This window comes from Sorex fumeus, unplaced genomic scaffold, assembly GCF_029834395.1.
Source record: "Sorex fumeus unplaced genomic scaffold, SorFum_2.1 ptg000007l, whole genome shotgun sequence".
NCBI classification, from domain to species: domain Eukaryota; kingdom Metazoa; phylum Chordata; class Mammalia; order Eulipotyphla; family Soricidae; genus Sorex; species Sorex fumeus.
The window spans coordinates 337,778-351,225 of record NW_026606064.1 but is presented as its reverse complement, the minus strand read 5'-3'; the positions used below and the strand labels follow the sequence as shown (position 1 = coordinate 351,225).

Below are 13,448 nucleotides of genomic sequence, written 5' to 3'. Positions count from 1 at the left end.
TGGTAGGTTGACTTTAGGTTGACCTTGCAACCTCTCACTAGGGTTGGAGTGATAGCACAGAGGGTAGGGCGTTTGCCTTGCACACAGCCGACTTGGCTGACCCAGGTTTGATTCCTCTGCCCCTCTCGGAGAGCCCAGTAAGCTACGAAGACACAAAGAGTATCTCGCCCGCACGGCAAAGCCTGGTCAGTTACCCGTGACGTATTGGATATGCCAAACCCAGTAACAAGTGTCACAATGGAGACGTTACTGGGCCCGCTGGAGCAAATCGAGCAAATCGATGAACAATGGGAGGACAGTGACATGGTAGGTTAGAGACCTCACTCAGCACAGACAGAGGGACACAAACAAGTAAAAGTGAAGAAATAGTTGGTTTATTGGGATTTGCTACTCAGTGGAACCCGATGAATTTCTGCCCTGGGAAAGACTAAGGGCTTTTAAGTTGGTTTGAGTGAGAAAAAGGAACAAAGACTAGTGGAATCCAGTGTGTTTGATCTGTCCTTCTGTTCTCTGAAGGGGGTCAATATGAGGAAAGCATGAAATGCAGTCTGGTGGTTTCCTGGTGCCAGGTGGGCTAAGAGTATATGCTGGGGGTGGGGTGATCTTTGATTCTGGGAATGTCACTATTTCATTAGCCTATTGCCATTTGATCTCAAGAGGTGCCATTGGGTCTGAGCAAACCTTATATTTTCTTTCTTTTTCTTCCCTCACTTTCTCCCATTTATTTCAAGAATGTAAAGAAAAGGCTTATAACGACCTACTGAATTGTAATCTTGATAGGAGAAATTTTTGCAACAGTGAGCAAATCAGTGTGTGTGTGTGTGTGTGTGTGTGTGTGTGTGTGTGTGTTTATAAAAGCAAAGTGGTCTCTACTACCACTACCAGGAGGATAGCCCCACGGTTTGGAAACTGATCTCATGTGCTGGAGGAAAAGGCAGGTGGGATGGAGAAGAGACCACTAAGTAAATGATGGTTGGAAAGATTGCTCAGATGGTAGATGCATGCTGAAAGTAGACTATGGACCAAACATGATGGCTGCTTAGTGCCTTTATTGCAAACCATAACATCCAAAAGGAGACAGAGAGTAAGAGGGAATGTGTCTGCCACAGAGGCAGGAGGTGGGAAGGGGTGGGGGTGGTGGGAGGGACACTGGGAACATTGGTGGTGGAGAATGGGCACTGGGGGAGGGATGGGTACTCGAACATTGTTTGGTTGAAATGTAATCACAAAAATGTGTAAGTCTGTCACTGTATCTCATGGTGATTCGTTAAAATAAAAAACAATAATTTAAAAAAAGGCTGGAGCGATAGCACAGCGGTAGGGCGTTTGCCTTGCATGCAGCCAACATGGTCGACCCGAGTTCGATTCCTCCGCCCCTCTCGGAGAGCCCGGCAAGCTACCAAGAGTATCTCGCCTGCACGGCAGAGCCTGGCAAGCTCCCCGTGATGTATTCGATATGCCAAACACAGTAACAACAAAGTCTCCAATGGAGACATTACTGGGCCTGCTCGAGCAAATCGATGATCAATGGGAGGGCCTTTTACCTTACCTTTTACCTTACCTTAAAAAAAAATAAAGGCAAAGTGGTGACCGTCTGTTCCTCCCTCTTGGACAGAAGCTGGTTCTTGTGCAGGACCAGCCGCATTCTTGGGGCATAATGGTCAAGGTTCAAGTGAACGGATTTGGTTATATCAGCCACCTAGTGACCAGGGCTGCCTTTAGCTCTGTCAAAGTGGAAATTGTGATGATCCATGACTCTTTCATTGACCTCAACTCCATGGTCTACATCTTCCAGTATGAGCCTATCAAGGCAAGTTCAATGGCAAAGTCTTGGTGGAGAATGGGAAGCCCATCTCCATCTTTCAGGAGCGAGATCCCACCAATATTCAACAGGGTAAAGCTGGTTCTGAAGACGCTGTGGAGTCCACTGGGGTCTTCACTACCATGGAGAAGACTGGGGCCCCTTGTTGGGGGGGGGCAGGCTAAAGGATCATCATCTCTGCCCCCTCTGCCATTGCTCCCATGTTAGTGATGGATGTGAATCTTCAGGAGAGTAACAACTTCCTCAAGATGATCGTCAACACATTTTGCACCACCAACTGCCTGGCCCCCCCTGGCCAAGGTCATCAATGACAATTTCAGCATGGTGGAGGGCCTCTTGACCAACATCCATGCCATGACTGCCACCCAGAAGACCGTGGACGTCCCCTCTGGGAAACTCTGGTATGAAGGCTGAGGGGCAGCACAGAAAATCATCCCCAATGTCACGGCCTTGAGCAAGGTCTTCCCAGAGCTGAAGGAGAAGCTGATTAGTGTGACCTTCCGTGTCCCCACCCCCAGCGTGTCATTTGTGGATCTGACCTTCCACCTGGAGAAAGCTGCCAAATAATGACAACATCAAAAAAGTCATGAAAGAGGCCACGCAGGGGTCCCTCCAGGGCATCCTGGGCTATACCGAGGCCCAGGTTGTCTCCTGCAACTTGAATAGTGACCCCCACTTTTCCACCTTCGATGCTGGGGCTGGCATTGCCCACAATGACTGTATATTCATACAACGAATAAGAAATCTGTGACGCTCTCTCACCACCTTCATTCGGTGGTCTCAGGCCACTTACCCACCCAGGACAGTTGATTCCATGGGCAGACAAAGGAGGAAACTAGGGCCAGGCTGGTTGGTGATCAGTTGCCTTTTACTCAATTCTCCCTGCGCGCCTGTTCCAGTCTCACTAAGCTCCCTATTCTAGTCTCACCCTGCCCCTCATTCCAGTCTCCTCCTGTCCCCCCTGATACTCTCCAATCAACATATGAAAGCTCCTCCTGATCTCCTGCAGTCAGGAGATCCACTTAAGGGAGAAATACCACCAAGGGTGTGTTCCTACTCTCCCTAGTCCAATAGCCATTTAAACATTCATCTTAATTCTACTTCTTCATATTAGTCATTTTGTATGAACACAGGAAGAGATACATTAAGCTTGTAGGGTGGCTCACCTGGGGACATCTCACTATAGACCAGACTACAGTGCTCAGGACAAATTAGTCATTCCTAATCCTAGCAGGGTCCTAATCTAGATGTTACCTTTTGGATTATAACAGAATTTGTCCATGACCATGCTACTAATTTATAGTTAAGTATCATGGCGCTTTGACTTGGCCCATTTTTGATGCCAGGGTAGCTCACAGCTCGCCCTGGGTCCATCCAGTCCCTCATTGGGACCCTGCTTTTAGGGTGCTAGGAACTAAGGGCAACTGAGGCTTAAATTGAGAGAACAAATGCGCAGGAGTGAATATCATTCAAAGTCAATTAACTCCCAAATTACAAAAGCATAGTGTTAACTGCCTTCCTTTGTCAATACAAAAAGGACATTACTCTGAATTAACTATGCCAAGGACCTAAGGAGAAGAGAAAGGCAATATTTACAAGTTAACATTCTTCTCTGATTAGGAGATAAAGGTGATTGAATAGTTGGGGGGAAGCAGAGCACAAAGAGATTACAGATAAACACAGAGGAATGGGAGTGCCTCAGGAGCACTGTGATGGGAGTAACACAATCAACCTAAGCTTCCTGTGGCAAGGCACAAAGGACAAACCAATCTTACCATATAAATGACCACTTCATCAAACTCATTTCCTGGTTTGACAATGAGTTTGGCTGCAGCAATAGGGTGGTGAACCTCATGGTCCACATGTCCTCCAAGGAATGAGTGTGCCCCTCCATCCCCCCAGAACAACAGCCCCAGTGGGAGCACTAAGAGGAAGAGAGAGAGAGAGGTCCTCAGATGCTGGGGAGTCCTTCCCCTACTCATTCAACACACTGGGAATTACCTGACCTTAGTCTCCATCCCAGTATCCCTGACGAAGAGGAGGGGTTTAGGGAGGGGCTTAGGTTGTTATGTACTATCAATAAAGTACACAGCACCCCACAAAATAAATAATTGCATAAATAAAAGCAAAGTGGCAGAAGGCACATTATTTACCATATAAAGAAAATTGGATAATATTAGCTAAAATAAATCACATAGGCCTCTCAGAAAAAGAACTTCAATTTTTCTAAAGTTTCCGAGCTTCGCAGAGGAAGCAGTTTAACAATGTATTTAGTGGCTTCTTCCCCATCCAAGACAGACCACAGTTTTTGTAACATTTTAACAAGATAGAGAAGTTTACAATTGATAGAGAAGTTTACAATTGATGTACATTCTAAAAAGGCAATCTATTTGTCTTTCGGTTCCTGTTAATTCCTAACATCTCAGCTGTATATAAAAAAAACAAAACAAACCCAAACACCCTGCATTTACAATTTAAAGAAAAAGCAATGGATAGTTGAAAATTTGAGTCTTAATTCTTTGTCTCCGATAATACTAAATGGTATGTCTTCCTTTTGAAAGCTTCAGATACATGTGCGCATACATACATGTGCACATACTTAGACATGTACATACGTGGTCCATCAGAGTGGTCTGGTGGAAAGCAACACAAGCTCATAAAGGCCAATCGTGGATTTGTGGACTTCTAAAAGATTAACCAGCAGATGCCAGCAAAGGGTCCTGAGAAAGGGCAGTTTCTCTAACTGCACATTGTGAAAACTGACATGCTAAACTCTCCTGTTATTTGTGTTTGCAAATTCTGTTTACTTTCATCTAAGGTTCAAACACAATAGATAATCCAGTGCTATACTGTGTTTCCAAGCAACTAGGAAAATCCCAGTGGCTCCACTCGCCACCTGCATTCGGTGGTCTCAGGCTGCTCTCCCACCCGGGATGGCCCATGCCATGGGCGGATGAAGGAGGAAAGGAGGGCCAGACTGGTTGTTGATCAGTTGCCATTTATTCCATTCTCCCCACATGCCTGTTCCAGTCTCACTAAGCTCCCCATTCCAGTCTCACGCTGCCCCTCGGTCCTGTCTCCTCCTGTCTCACTTGCTAGTCTCTCTGTGCTCCCTTCACTGCCTTGGTCTCTCCCTAGTCTCTCCCCAACACCCCTGCATTGGGGGTAACACAATCAACATATTCAAGCCCTTACTGATTGCTGATCAGGCTCAGGGGCAAAATCTCACTTAGGGTTTTTATCTCCTTTCCTTAGTCCAATAATTTAATTAATATCTTAATTAACATCTTAATTCTACTTCTTCATATTAGTCATTTTGTAAGGACACAGTTAAGAGATACATTAAGCTTGTAGGGTGACTCGCCTGGGAACATCTCACTATAGACTAGACTACAGTGCTCAGGACAGATTAGTCTTTCCTAAACCTAGCAGGGCCCTAATCTAGTTGTTACTTTCTGGATCATGACAAGAATTTGTCCATGACCATGATCTTAAATTATAGTTATGTATTATGGCAGTTTGGCCTGGCCCATTTTGATGCCAGGGTAGCTCACAGCTTGTCCTGGGTCCATCCAGTCCCTCGTTGGGACCCTGCTTTAAGGGTGCTAGGAACTAAGGGCAACTGAGGCTTAAGTTGAGAGAACAGATGCCCAGGAGTGAATATCATTCAAAGTCAATTAACTCCCAAGTTACAAAAGCATAGACTTAACTGCCTTTCTTTGTCAATACAAAAAGGACATTACTCTGAATTAACTATGCAAAGGACCTAAGGAGAAGAGAAAGGCAATATATTTATATATATATATATATATATATTTTATTAGTGAAACACCATGAGGTACAGTTGTAGATTTACAATTTTTTGTGCTTGGGTTTTGATTATACAATGATCAGATACCCATCCCTCCACCAGTGCCCATTTTCCACCACCATGGATAATGTCCCCCCCACCCCCATCTCCCCATCCCCCCCTGCCTCCGTGGCAGGGCAATCCCCTGTGTTCTCTCTCTCCGTTTGGGTGTTGTGGTCTGCAAAAGAGACATTGAGTGGCAAACATGTTCAGTCCATAGTCTACTTTCGACATGCATCTCCCCTCCTGGGAGGATCCTCCAAATACCCTTTATTTGGTGTTCCCTTCTCTATCTGAGCTGCCCTTTCCCCTAGAATGCCCAGCTGGCCTCTAAGCTATGGAGTAATCCTCCTGGTGCTGATCTCAGCTATTCTTGGGTATTAATCTCATATTTTGTTACTTTATATCCCCCAGATGAATGCAATCTTTCTATGTCTATCCCTCTCTTTCTGACTCATTTCGCTTAGCATGATACTTTCCATGTTGTACCACTTGTATGTAAATTTCATGACTTCATCTTTTCTAACAGCTACATAGTACTCCACTGTGTAGATGTACCAAAGTTTCTTTAACCAGTCATCTGTTCTTGGGCATTCAGGTTTCTTCCAGTTTCTGGCTATTGTAAAGAGTGCTGCAATGAACAAACAAGTGCAGATGTCACTTCGACAATACATTTTTGCCTCTCTGGGATATATTCCCAGGAGTGGTATTGCTGGGTCAAATGGGAGCTCAATTTCTAATTTTTTGAGAATCGTCCATACTGTTTTCCAGAAGGGCTGAACCAGTGGACATTCCCACCAACAGTGAAGGAGTGTCCCTTTCTCGCCGCATCCGCGCCAGCATCGGTTGCTTTTGTTCTTTTGAATGTGGGCCAGTCTCTGAGGTGTGAGATGGTATCTCATTGTGGTTTTGATCTGCATCTCCCTGATGATTAATGATGTAGAGCATTTTCTCATGTGCTTTTTTGCCATTCAGATTTCTTCTTTGAGAAAGTTTCTGTTCATTTCATTGCCCCATTTTTGGATGGGGTTGGATGTTTTCTTCTTGTGGAGTTTAACCAGTATTTTGTATATCCTGGATATCAACCCCTTGTCAGATGTGTATTCGGTGAATATCCTTTCCCATTCTGTAGACTGTCTTTGTATTTTGGTCACTGTTTCTTTGGAGGTGCAGAAGCTTCTTAGTTTAATATAGTCCCATTTATCTATCTCTGTTTTCACTTGCTCGGCCAGTGGCATGGCATCTTTGAAGATACCATTAGCTTCAATGTCATGGAGGGTTTTGCCAACTTTGTCTTCAATGTACCTTATGGTTTCTGGTCTGATGTTGAGGTCTTTAATCCATTTTGATCTTACTTTTGTACATGGTGTTAGGCAGAGTTCTGAGCCCATTTTTTTGCATGTAGCCGTCCAGTTGATGCCAGCACAATTTGTTAAAGAGGCTTTCCTTACTCCACTTCACATTACTTGCACCTTTATCAAAGATTAGATGATCATATGATTGAGGGGAGATGTCAGTGTATTCAACCCTGTTGCATAAGTCTGCAGTTCTGCCTTTGTTCCAGTACCATGCTGTTTTGATTATTACTGCTTTGTAGTAAAGTTTGAAGTTAGGGAGGTTGATTCCTCCCATTTTCTTTTTCCCAAGAATTGCTTTAGCTATTCGTGGGGGCTTATTGTTGCATATAAATTTCAGGAGTGTTTGCTCCATTTCTTTGAAGAATGTCATGGGTATCTTTATAGGGATTGCATTGAATTTATACAATGCTTTCGGTAGTATTGCCATTTTGACAATGTTAAGTCTCCCAACCCATGAGCAGGGGATATCTTTCCATTTCCTCATGTCCTCTTTTATTTCCTGAAGTAGCGTTTTGTAGTTTTCTTTGTACAGGTCCTTTACTTCCTTAGTTAAGCTGATTCCTAGGTACTTGATTTTCTGGGGCACAATTGTGAACGGGATTGTTTTTTTCATGTTGCTTTCTTCTCTCTCACTGTTTGCGTATAGGAAAGCCATGGACTTTTGGGTATTGATTTTATAGCCTGCAACTTTACTATACGAGTCTATTGTTTCTAGGAGTTTTTTGGTGGAGGTTATTGGGTTCTCTAAGTAGAGTATCATATCATCTGCGAATAGTGAGAACTTAATTTCTTCCTTTCCTACCTGAATGCCCTTAATATCTTTTTCTTGCCTAATCGCTATTGCAAGTACTTCCAGTACTATATTGAACAGCAGTGGAGATAGTGGGCATCCTTGTCTCATCCCTGATCTTAGAGGGAAGGCTCTCAGTTTTTCCCCATTGAGCATGATGCTTGCTGTAGGCTTGTGGTAGATGGCTTTAATTATGTTGAGGAAGGTCCCCTCTATACCCATTTTGGCTAGGGTTTTCAACATAAAGGGGTGCTGGATCTTGTCAAATGCTTTCTCTGCATCTATTGATATGATCATATGCTTTCTATCTTTTCTTTTGTTGACATGATGGATTATGTTGATTGATTTTCAAATGTTAAACCATCCTTGCATCCCTGGGATGAATCCTACTTGGTCATGGTGTATGATCTTTTTGATGAGTAGTTGGATTCTATTTGCTAGTAGTTTGTTGAGGATCTTTGCATCTGTGTTCATCAGGGATATCGATCTGTAATTCTCTTTCTTTGTGGTATCTCTGTCTGCTTTTGGTATCAGTGTGATATTTGCTTCATAGAAACTGTTCGGAAGTGTTTTTGATATTTCAATTTCGTGGAAAAGCTTAAAGAGGATTGGGAGTAAGTCCTCTTTAAAGATTTGGAAGAATTCACTAGTGAATCCATCCGGGCCGGACTTTTGTGCTTGGGGAGATTTTTTATTACCATTTCAATTTCCTTGATGGTGATAGGTCTGTTCATGTATTCCAGGTCTTCTTGGTTCAGCCTTGGGAGTCTGTAGGAGTCTTGGAATTTATCCATTTCCTCGAGGTTTTGATGTTCCGTGGCATAAAGCTTCTCAAAGTACTCCCTGAGGATCCTTTGAATTTCTGTAGTTTCTGTTGTAATGACCCCCTTTTCATTTCTGATTCGGTTTATTAGGGTTTTCTCTCTCTCTTTCTTTGTGAGTTTTGCTAGAGGCTTATCGATCTTGTTAATTTTCTCGAAGAACCAGCTCTTGGTTTCATTGATCTTTCGGATTATTTTTTGGGTTTCCATCTTGTTAATCTCTGCTCTGAGTTTTATTATTTCGAGAAATATATTTACAAGTTACAAGTTAACATTCTTCTCTGATTAGGAGACAAAGGTGATTGACTGGTTGGGGAAGCAGAGCACAAAGAGAGTTTACAAATAAACACAGAAGAATGGGAGCACTGTGGTGGGAGTAGCACAATCAACATAAGCTTTCTGTGGCAAGGCAGAAAGGACAAACCAATGTTATCCTACACTATGCCAAGGGCATGGCAGTGGAGGGGTCGGCCTCAGAAAATGGCCATCTTGAAATCAGAGAAATAATACAATGGGTAGGGTGTTTGCCTTGCATGCAGTGAACGGGTTTTCGATCCTCAGCATCCCATATGTTCCTCCCTGAGCACTCCCAGGAGTAATCCCTGAGTACAGAGTCAGGAAGAATCCCTGAGCATTGCCAGGCATAGCCCCAAAACTAAACAAACAAGCAAACCCCAAAATGACCTTCTAAAAACCAGAGTACACACCAGGAAATGGAGTCTGTTCCATCCAACAAGAGTTTAATTTGTGTTATCATTGCATAGAATTGTTCACACATGGATGACAAAAGACAAATGGCAGTTTGTTATTACTCCAACCATTTCTGTATACATTGCTTCCCCTGAATGCTCACATCTGAAGCGACCACTCCCATCACCCCATTTGCCACAGAAAAGAAAATCACTTCCAATGTACGAATAAATACATTCACCCAAGAAGACATTATGAAGAAAAAAACAAAAAGTGACTCAACCAGTCTATAAAAGAAGTTTAAAGAATGGAAGGGAACTAAGAGAATTTCGCTGGAAATTGGGTAGCACTGTAGCACTGTACTCCCATTGTTCATTGATTTGCTCGAGCGGGTACCAGTAACATCTCCACTGTGAGACTTGTTACTGTTTTTGGCATATCGAATATGCCATAGGGAGCTTGCCAGGCTCTGCCATGCAGGCAGGATACTCTCGATAGCTTGCTGGGCTCTTTGAGAGGGACAGAGGAACTGAACCCGGGTCAGCCATGTGCAAAGCAAATGCCCTACCTGCTGTGCTAAAGCTCCAGTTCCACGCACCGCCCCCCCCTTGCCTGAAATTGGGTATCACTTGAAATCCTTACTGGAGACTTGTAGAAAGATTATAGAAATTTCCAATTATAGAACAACAAAGAAAACTGCCGAAGTTTGATGGGTTTTCCCCTTCTCCATTCTTCCCCCAATGAGAGAAAAAAGTCAGAACTTCCTCTTCAGGTCTAGACTCAGAGAGACTGTGGTGGGATCATGTAAAGTGCTTAGTGAGGTTTCTTATGAAGTGTTTGAGTAAGATGTTAACTTCACTCTAACACAGTCTGAGGAACCAAATGAGGCCACTGCTCAGGCTTCAGACCCTGGTGTTCCTTGTGTTTTCTATTACAGTACAATAAATTACTCTAACTTTACAGGTTTAAGACAAGACACTTTATTTTCTAGAACTCTGGGTTTTAGGTAACTGTGTTCTTTGCTTCAGAATCTCACCAGACTGAAATGAAGACCAAGCTTTTGTCTTAACTGAATCGTGACCGTGGAAAGATCCACTTTCAGACTTCTACTATTGACTGAATTAAGTCCCTTGTAGTTGAAAAAGGGTTCTTTTCAGACTATCCTTGGCTGGGGGGTCAATGTAAGTTGTTCACTAGATGTTGTTCTCAATTTCAAAGGCTGCCCAAAGTCCTTGCCTCAGGATGCCACTCAACAAGACTGAATGATTCCTTAAAGCCCCAGCAAATGAGAAAGACCCCTCCTAGGTCAAGTGCTACAGTCCTCTATCACTTAATCACTTAACTTCCCGTTAGTCGTCGATTTGCTCGAGCGGGAGCCAGTAACGTCTCCATTTGTCCCTGTCGCGTGCTAGTGTAGCCCAATGGCATCTCTTCGCTCCGGGAACATGGAGGGCCTCAAACCGATCGTTCATGATCTTGACGAAGAAGTCTGACCATCTGGTAGGTGGGCGGCCACGCGGTCTCTTGACATCCCGTGGAATCCAATCAGTAACAGCTCTAGTCCAACGGTCGTCTTTAAATCTCATTACGTGACCAGCCCATCTGATTTTCGACACCTTGGCATATGAGACAGCATCCCTGATCCTTGATCGTCGACGGATGTCAGAACTCCGGATTCGTTCTCTTATTTGAGTGAAACGTGATATTCCAAGCATAGCTCTTTCTATTCTTCTTTGGGAGACCTGAATGGCGTTCTCATCTTGTTTGCGTAGGGCCCAGGTCTCTGAGGCATATGTTAATGCAGGAAGAACAGTGGAATCAAAGAGATGTGCCCGGAGCCGGAGGTTCTTCGTCCTCTTAGCTATTTCTTTGACGTTCTTGAAGGCGTTCCAAGCCGCTCTCTTCCTCCTGCGCAGCTCGGGTGCCAGGTCATTTCTTATGTTGACCTCTCGACCTAGGTACACATAGCTGTTGCATTCGGAGATGGTCGTTCCATTGAGAGCGAATGGGGCATCAGGAACAAGGCTGTTTCTCATAAACATTGTCTTCGTAAGATTCAGCTGTAGTCCTACCTTTCCACACTCACGGTCAAAGTCGGCCAGCATTTGTGCCGCTTGGCTGATGTTTGGTGTTTTAATAACAGTCCTCTATAATTTAATCATATAATTCCACATACTTTTGTCTTATCCTCTTTATTTAAAGGAAGATACAAGTCTTGTTTATATTCAGTTCCAAAGAGGACTGTTTTAATAACAGTCCTCTATAATTTAATCATATAATTCCACATACTTTTGTCTTATCCTCTTTATTTAAAGGAAGATACAAGTCTTGTTTATATTCAGTTCCAAAGGGTATGAACACCAGGAGTCAGGAATCATGCTACGGAATCTGTCTGCACATCTGAACAAGAGTAGGTCATCTGGGGATGGTCTGTACCTCTGCATAGAGAGTTCACGTGAAAGATAACAAAGATGGTCTTAGAAGTTCTTCCAATGGAGGAAGCAGGAAGACATGAAGGTAAGTAACATGGGAGATTTCCTGCAGGACATTCAAGATGGGACCAAGAACAGATAAGACCAGTGGAGTTCAAACATTAGAACCTCAAAGAAGGAAAACTAATGGATTCCAGAAATAGTCACAATCTCTCCTATTCCACTTTCTGATACCTGCTATCAGATGGGAAGGGTATTTTTCCCCTGGTTTTTTTTTTGTCCCCAGGTTCCCTCCAATCACCTCCCACCCCCTACCCCTGCCTGCCTCTATGGCAGGTGCTTTTCTTCTCTCTTCTCTCTCTCTCTCTCTCTCTCTCTCTCTCTCTCTCTCTCTCTCTCTCTCTCTCCTTTGGGACACTGTGATTTGAAATATTGATACTGAAAGGTATCCAGAATATACTTTACCTACCTTTAATCTTCAGCTCTTGTCCAGAGATCATTCCCAGCTATTATTGTCATAGTGGCTTCTTCTCTATCTTACCTACCCTCAGCCCCCCACACACTTGTGGTTAGTTCCAACCATTGACCAATCCTCTTAACACCTGTTTTCCCTGGCCATGGTTATTATTCTTCTACTATATTTATTTTTATATAGCACACATGAATGCAGTCATTCTATATCTGTCGATTTCCTTCTGACTCATTTCACTCAGCATGATACTCTCCATGTTCATCCATTTAAAATGTCAAAAAGTGACTTCATTTTTCCTGATTGCTGCATAGTATTCCATTGGGTAGATGTGCCATAGTTTCTTTATCCATTCGTCTGTTCTTGGAAACTGTGGTTGTTTCCAGATTCTGGCTATGGTGAAGAGTGCTGCAATGAACATAGGAGTACAGATGATGTTTCAACTGTGTGTCTGTGGGCCCCTGGAGTATATTCCCAGAAGTGGTATTGCTGTGTCAAATGGGAGCTCAAATAGGAAAGGTATTAACCAAGAAAAACATTTGCCATTCCTAAGCTCCCAACTCAGTCCTTGAGAGCCCGGCAAGCTACCGAGAGTATTCGATATGCCAGACACAGTAACAACAAAGTCTCCAATGGAGACGTTACTGGGCCCGCTCGAGCAAATCGACGATCAACGGGAGGGCCTTTACTTTACTTTACTTTAGGGGCCACATATAGTTGTGCTCAGGGATTACTTCTGACTTTGTGCTCAGGGATCATTGCTGGCAGGGCTTGGAAGAATGTATGTGGTGCCAGAGATTGAATTTAGGTCAGCTGTGTCTGGTAATAGTCTTGGCAACTTTGATGGAAACTGAAACGTAGAATATATGTTCTGCTTAAAAGTTATATATTCCGGGGGCTGGAGCAATAGCACAACGAGTAGCGTGTTTGCCTTGCAAACGTTTGCCTTGCACACAGCATCTATCCCCTATGGTCCCCAAACACTGCCAGGAGTAATTCCTGAGTGCATGAGCCAGGAGTAACCCCTGTGCATAGCTGGGTGCGACCCAAAAAATGCAAAACACAAAAACAAAAACAAAAGTTATATATTCCAGCATGTCCTAAAATCTCCTGTTTTTCTGAGGAAAGCAGAAATTTGTCACAACGTCCTTTCAGCCTACTCCCCTCCTCTTCCCCCCAGTATCTACCAGAACACAGGCTTTCTTAAAACTCCATT

The 13,448-nt window shown here is 43.6% G+C and overlaps 1 pseudogene; it reads left to right on the top strand.

Moving 5' to 3' along the window:
• Positions 1-1,657: 1,657 nt before the first annotated feature.
• Positions 1,658-3,702, top strand: LOC130046158 (glyceraldehyde-3-phosphate dehydrogenase-like; annotated as a pseudogene).
• Positions 3,703-13,448: the final 9,746 nt, after the last annotated feature.